The 7500-nt window shown below is 49.7% G+C and overlaps 1 pseudogene; it reads left to right on the top strand.

Annotated features, from left to right (window-relative positions):
- Positions 1 to 7500, top strand: part of LOC143304907 (large subunit ribosomal RNA) — a 12806-nt pseudogene that overhangs the window by 2395 nt on the left and 2911 nt on the right.

Raw genomic sequence — 7500 nt, forward strand, 5'->3', positions numbered from 1 at the left:
ATTGGATCCGTAACTTCGGAATAAGGATTGGCTCTGAGGAGCGGGGCGTGTCGGGCTTGGTCGGGAAGCGGGTTTGGCTGACGTGCCGGGCCTGGGCGAGCTGAACGGGACGCGGCGTATCTATCTCTCTCGGGAGTGGATATCGTCGCGCACCCCGGATCCGAGCTCGGTCCCGTGCCTTGGCCTCCCGCGGATCTTCCTTGCTGCGAGGCTTCCGTGGCGGTTATACCGTCGCGGTCGTTCTCTTCGGCCGCCATTCAACGCTCAGCTCAGAACTGGCACGGACTAGGGGAATCCGACTGTCTAATTAAAACAAAGCATTGCGATGGCCCCCAAGGGTGTTGACGCAATGTGATTTCTGCCCAGTGCTCTGAATGTCAACGTGAAGAAATTCAAAAAAGCGCGGGTAAACGGCGGGAGTAACTATGACTCTCTTAAGGTTTCCACAGGCCTCGTCATTAGATTAGTGACGTTACAAGGGCGGTGTGTCGCTTGGACTTGGTCGCGCTTGCTATATAGCGAGGTGCGGCCGGTCTTGGCGGCGCATCGCCATATTTTTTTTAAGCCGAATTCGTGCTACACGAAACGGAAAAGGTGAACAGCAGCCTCGTCATCTGACTAGTGACGTTATAAAAGAAAGCAATACGCCGCTGGCACTTTGCCGCGCGTGCTCGAAAAGCAATACGCCGCTGGGACTTGGCTGTGCGCGCCAGAAAGTAATATGCCGCTGGCCCTTAGCCGCGTTCGCCCAAAAACGATACGCCGCTGGGACTTAGGCGGATGAGCTGGAAGGTGGCATGGCTTGCCTACGTGTGTGCTGGAAGAGCCGCGCGAGGGTTGCTGGTTGAGCGAAGCGATCTTGCTCGTTGGGTGGCGGGACGTTGGAAAACGGCTTGTCTCCAACGATGGAAGAGTCATAGTTGCTTGGGGGCAGGCGGGGCTTTGGCCCCGTTTGCTCAAGTCGCACTCCTACCTCCTCGTGGTACCGCCGGTAACATACTCATTTGTGTCAGCGCGGGGCGCATCCCCCCGGACACCGAGTATGGCCAAATGGAGTGCGGCGATGAAGGAGCGAGAGACGAAACCAAAAAATCGGCTTGCCGATCTAACGATGAATTTCATCGTGAAGTATGGAATTATCTCCCTGAAAGGAACTCGTTCCTTGATTAGCTATGGCACGACTTGGCAGTAATAAGGTTAACGATTGGGCATGTTTGAGGAAAATAATAGAATAAATATCATGGTAAATAAAGACATAGAAAGCGCCTCGGACGCGGCATCTCTCGGTCCCGGAGACGTCGCGGCGGATTCTTCCGCTCTGGAGGGGACCTTTGTTGACGATTTGGCTTCATCCCCGGACACGATTGACATCATGGTACCGATCGTGGGTGACCAGGTTGCCTGCCCTGTCTGCCAGAAAAGGGAAATCGACCTTTTCTTTTTGTCATTGTCAGACTTAGGGCGGCACCTGGAGCAACATCATGTGACAGCCCGCATCCAATGGAGATGCAAAGACTGTGGGAAAGGCTTTCCGAAGCTTCATGGGGCCAGATGCCACCTGCCTCATTGTAGAGGAACAAGTCAAGGACCCAGTGGTTCATATAGATGCGAAACCTGCCCCATGAGCTTTGGGACGCTTAGAGGGCTATCTACCCACGAGCGGCATGCGCACCCTGCCGTAAGAAATGTCAAAAGGAGGGGAACGGACCCCCCTGAGAAAAAATGGACGGCGGAGGAGTTGGCTCAGTTGAGGGAACTTTGGGAGATATATAAAGACCACAAATTCCCCAACAAAATGATCAGTGAGATCCTCACCAGCAAGACGATCGAACAAATCAGATACCAGCGTAAAAAGCTGAGGCTGATTGGTGAGGAAACAAGTTCCCAAGAGCCCACTCAGGTGACAGAGGGAGGGTGCGATCCCGTTGATCCAGGCAATGCGTGTTTCGAAGAACCTGGAGTCAGCGGTCTAGAATATGAACAGTGGAGACTCCAGCTAGAGTCCGCAATAATGACACAAGTCGAGGTGCCACCTGTTTTAAGGTGGGTCCACACTCGACTGATGACAATCTGGGTCTCTCTCAAGGGAAATAGGGAAGCCCTTGAGAGTGCTATAAATGAATTTTTAGAATTCACGCTCTATGGAGCCATAAAAGAAATTAATAGTAAAAAGAGGGCAAGTTCAGTTAAGAACAAGAGGATTGGTCACCAAGGAAAGAAAAAAGGTAATAGAAATGCTAGAAAAAGATACTCATACGCTCGTTGCCAGGAGTTGTTTACAGAAAATCCAAGGAGGTTGGCCGATGCCGTAATAAATGATGATCGGGCCTTCCTCCAACCGGCTAGGGATCTGCCTGATGCCGAGGAAGTGAGGAGGCTTTATGAGGATTTATGGGGCCAGACAGGACCTGTTGAAGCCCCCGTCCCAGGAAGTAGAGCCTCTGAGCTTTCCTTATGCGAGGTCTTCCCGCCAATTGCTGTTGAGGATGTGGCGGAGAAATTGAGCAGAATAAGAATGAAGGCTGCAGCAGGACCGGATGGCTTCCAGAAGGAACACCTTCTGATCCCTGGCCTGCCCACCATTTTAGCTGTATTGTACAATATCTTACTTTATTGCTCCTATTTTCCTCCTATATGGAAGGAAAATAGAACAACATTAATACCAAAACCAAATAAGTCGAGCAGCCTGGTCGAGAATTGGAGGCCTATAACTATAGGCCCCATTCTCGGCCGTATTTTCTCCTCCATAATTGACGGGAGGATAAGGAGGGGCATTGTGTTGAATCCAAGGCAGAAAGGATTCACCGCTGAAAGCGGTTGTAAAATAAACATCGACCTGTTGAGCGCTGCCTTGGATTATAGCAAGAAAAAGAAAGGCGGGGTATTCACTATTGTGGATATCTCCAAAGCCTTCGACACAGTGCCCCACTCGGCAATCGTCCCCTGCCTAAGGAGGAAGGGCGTGCCGATCCCCATTACTGACTTGATCAGGAACATGTATAACGAGGGCAAGACCACAATAAAATCTAAAAACAGCACCGGGGTCGAGATTAAGATCCTCAGGGGAGTTAAGCAGGGCGACCCTTTGTCACCGCTGCTATTCAACCTGTGCTTGGAGCCACTGCTGGATTTGATCGAGCAACAAACCAGCGGAATAAACGTGAATGAGACAAGAAAGATTCCTGTCCTGGCTTTTGCTGACGACGTAGTGTTGCTCGGCGCCGATATCGGGGAAGCGCAACGCCAAGTGGATGTGCTTGACGAGTATCTGAACGGCCTCGGTATGACCATCTCAAGGGATAAATGCCAGGCATTTCAAGTAGTCGCAGAAAGGCGTACTTGGTTCATCAAAGAACCAAAAATTAAACATGGGAACAACACCATCCCAACAGTCGATCCTGACGAAGCCTTCAGGTACTTAGGCGCCAAAATGGGGCCCTGGAAAGGCATACACTGTGGCATAATCGTTCCCGAGCTTCTGAGTGTGGTGAGGAGAGTTAGAAAGCTCTCACTCAAGCCATGCCAGAAGCTCGAATTGATCACAAAACATATCTTTCCCCGATATATTTATAACCTGCTCGTAAGCCCGCCGAGTGACAGCGTTTTAAGATTGCTGGACAGCGAAGTCAGGCAGGAAATAAAGGCTATATTCCATCTAACGCCTTCAACTGCCACTGGTTTTTTTCTATGCCCCCAAATCCTGGGGCGGATTAGGGTTGCCGAGGTTCGAGCACATCGTCAAACTTGGCACCCTAAAAAGTGCAATTAAAATAAAGGACTCGATCGACCCGGCGGTCTCCAGCCTGGTTGATGAAAAGTACAATGAGAAATTGAAAAAGATGGCAAACTCACTGAGGATCAATTGGCCAGCCTCTGTGGAAGATATCGAAAGAGCCCGAAAAAGATTAAAAGCGGGGCATGTGAAGCAATGGGCAGAACTAAGAAGTCAGGGACAGGGCGTACCTGACTTCTCGAGAAGCAAAGCTGGCAATGTGTGGCTTAAGGATTGCGAACTGCTCAAGCCATCAAGATTTATAGATGCGCTTAAACTCAGGACCAACACTGTTGGCACAAGAACAGTGCTGGCACGAGTCGACAAAAATTTGGACATCAATTGTAGAAAATGTCGAGCCCAGCCCGAGACCCTTGGACATATACTCGGGCTGTGCCAGTACACTAAGGGCCTGAGGATAAAGCGGCATGATGAAGCGAAAATGACCCTTGCCGAAAGTCTACGAAAAAATAATGAAGTTTTTGTTGAACCTACGCTCCGGGTGGGAGGTGCTCTTTTCAAGCCGGACCTCGTAGTTAAAAACGAGGAAAGGGTTCTCGTGGTCGACGTGACCGTCCGCTATGAGAATAAGGATTACCTCTCGCGCGCGGAGAAGGAAAAGGTCAACAAATATCGGCCATGCCTCGAACACCTAAAGGCAAGATTTAATGTCGGCAAGGGAGAAGTAATACCGGTGGTCTTGGGCAGTCGTGGTGCCATAACGCCTTCGACGGAAAGTAACCTCAAGCGTATGGGTATTGGTGGCCAAATTATCAAAACATTAGTACTGAACGTATTGAGAAGCTCCATAGAGCTGTGTAACATATTTTTAGATACATAAGTCAGACCCAGTTTTTTAAATTATTATTTATTTCTTTATTTATTTATTTATTTATTTATTTATTTATTTTGTTGTTACGTCCATGCATGATAGTGAATAAATTTGCTGTAACCTTTGGGTTACATAGCAAATATGTTATATTTTAATGTCCCTACGAGGGGGATAAACCTCGGAAGTACGGTCCTCGTATCGAGGATCGCAGGTTTTAGCCAAATGCCTCGTCATTAGATTAGTGACGTTACAAGGGCGGTGTGTCGCTTGGACTTGGTTGCGCTTGCTATATAGCGAGGTGCGGCCGGTCTTGGCGGCGCATCGCCATATTTTTTTTTTAAGCCGAATTCGTGCTACACGAAACGGAAAAGGTGAACAGCAGCCTCGTCATCTGACTAGTGACGTTATAAAAGAAAGCAATACGCCGCTGGGACTTGGCTGTGCGCGCCAGAAAGTAATATGCCGCTGGCCCTTAGCCGCGTTCGCCCAAAAACGATACGCCGCTGGGACTTAGGCGGATGAGCTGGAAGGTGGCATGGCTTGCCTACGTGTGTGCTGGAAGAGCCGCGCGAGGGTTGCTGGTTGAGCGAAGCGATCTTGCTCGTTGGGTGGCGGGACGTTGGAAAACGGCTTGTCTCCAACGATGGAAGAGTCATAGTTGCTTGGGGGCAGGCGGGGCTTCGGCCCCGTTTGCTCAAGTCGCACTCCTACCTCCTCGTGGTACGGCCGGTAACATACTCATTTGTGTCAGCGCGGGGCGCATCCCCCCGGACACCGAGTATGGCCAAATGGAGTGCGGCGATGAAGGAGCGAGAGACGAAACCAAAAAATCGGCTTGCCGATCTAACGATGAATTTCACCGTGAAGTATGGAATTATCTCCCTGAAAGGAACTCGTTCCTTGATTAGCTATGGCACGACTTGGCAGTAATAAGGTTAACGATTGGGCATGATTGAGAAAAATAATAGAATAAAATATCATGGTAAATAAAGACATAGAAAGCGCCTCGGACGCGGCACCTCTCGGTCCCGGAGACGTCGCGGCGGATTCTTCCGCTCTGGAGGGGACCTCTGTTGACGATTTGGCTTCATCCCCGGACACGATTGACATCATGGTACCGATCGTGGGTGACCAGGTTGCCTGCCCTGTCTGCCAGAAACGGGAAATCGACCTTTTCTTTTTGTCATTGTCAGACTTAGGGCGGCACCTGGAGCAACATCATGTGACAGCCCGCATCCAATGGAGATGCAAAGACTGTGGGAAAGGCTTTCCGAAGCTTCATGGGGCCAGATGCCACCTGCCTCATTGTAGAGGAACAAGTCAAGGACCCAGTGGTTCATATAGATGCGAAACCTGCCCCATGAGCTTTGGGACGCTTAGAGGGCTATCTACCCACGAGCGGCATGCGCACCCTGCCGTAAGAAATGTCAAAAGGAGGGGAACGGACCCCCCTGAGAAAAAATGGACGGCGGAGGAGTTGGCTCAGTTGAGGGAACTTTGGGAGATATATAAAGACCACAAATTCCCCAACAAAATGATCAGTGAGATCTTCACCAGCAAGACGATCGAACAAATCAGATACCAGCGTAAAAAGCTGAGGCTGATTGGTGAGGAAACAAGTTCCCAAGAGCCCACTCAGGTGACAGAGGGAGGGTGCGATCCCGTTGATCCAGGCAATGCGTGTTTCGAAGAACCTGGAGTCAGCGGTCTAGAATATGAACAGTGGAGACTCCAGCTAGAGTCCGCAATAATGACACAAGTCGAGGTGCCACCTGTTTTAAGGTGGGTCCACACTCGACTGATGACAATCTGGGTCTCTCTCAAGGGAAATAGGGAAGCCCTTGAGAGTGCTATAAATGAATTTTTAGAATTCACGCTCTATGGAGCCATAAAAGAAATTAATAGTAAAAAGAGGGCAAGTTCAGTTAAGAACAAGAGGATTGGTCACCAAGGAAAGAAAAAAGGTAATAGAAATGCTAGAAAAAGATACTCATACGCTCGTTGCCAGGAGTTGTTTACAGAAAATCCAAGGAGGTTGGCCGATGCCGTAATAAATGATGATCGGGCCTTCCTCCAACCGGCTAGGGATCTGCCTGATGCCGAGGAAGTGAGGAGGCTTTATGAGGATTTATGGGGCCAGACAGGACCTGTTGAAGCCCCCGTCCCAGGAAGTAGAGCCTCTGAGCTTTCCTTATGCGAGGTCTTCCCGCCAATTGCTGTTGAGGATGTGGCGGAGAAATTGAGCAGAATAAGAATGAAGGCTGCAGCAGGACCGGATGGCTTCCAGAAGGAACACCTTCTGATCCCTGGCCTGCCCACCATTTTAGCTGTATTGTACAATATCTTACTTTATTGCTCCTATTTTCCTCCTATATGGAAGGAAAATAGAACAACATTAATACCAAAACCAAATAAGTCGAGCAGCCTGGTCGAGAATTGGAGGCCTATAACTATAGGCCCCATTCTCGGCCGTATTTTCTCCTCCATAATTGACGGGAGGATAAGGAGGGGCATTGTGTTGAATCCAAGGCAGAAAGGATTCACCGCTGAAAGCGGTTGTAAAATAAACATCGACCTGTTGAGCGCTGCCTTGGATTATAGCAAGAAAAAGAAAGGCGGGGTATTCACTATTGTGGATATCTCCAAAGCCTTCGACACAGTGCCCCACTCGGCAATCGTCCCCTGCCTAAGGAGGAAGGGCGTGCCGATCCCCATTACTGACTTGATCAGGAACATGTATAACGAGGGCAAGACCACAATAAAATCTAAAAACAGCACCGGGGTCGAGCTTAAGATCCTCAGGGGAGTTAAGCAGGGCGACCCTTTGTCACCGCTGCTATTCAACCTGTGCTTGGAGCCACTGCTGGATTTGATCGAGCAACAAACCAGCGGAATA

Source organism: Bombus vancouverensis, unplaced genomic scaffold (genome assembly GCF_051014615.1).
Source record: "Bombus vancouverensis nearcticus unplaced genomic scaffold, iyBomVanc1_principal scaffold0063, whole genome shotgun sequence".
Lineage (NCBI taxonomy): Eukaryota > Metazoa > Arthropoda > Insecta > Hymenoptera > Apidae > Bombus > Bombus vancouverensis.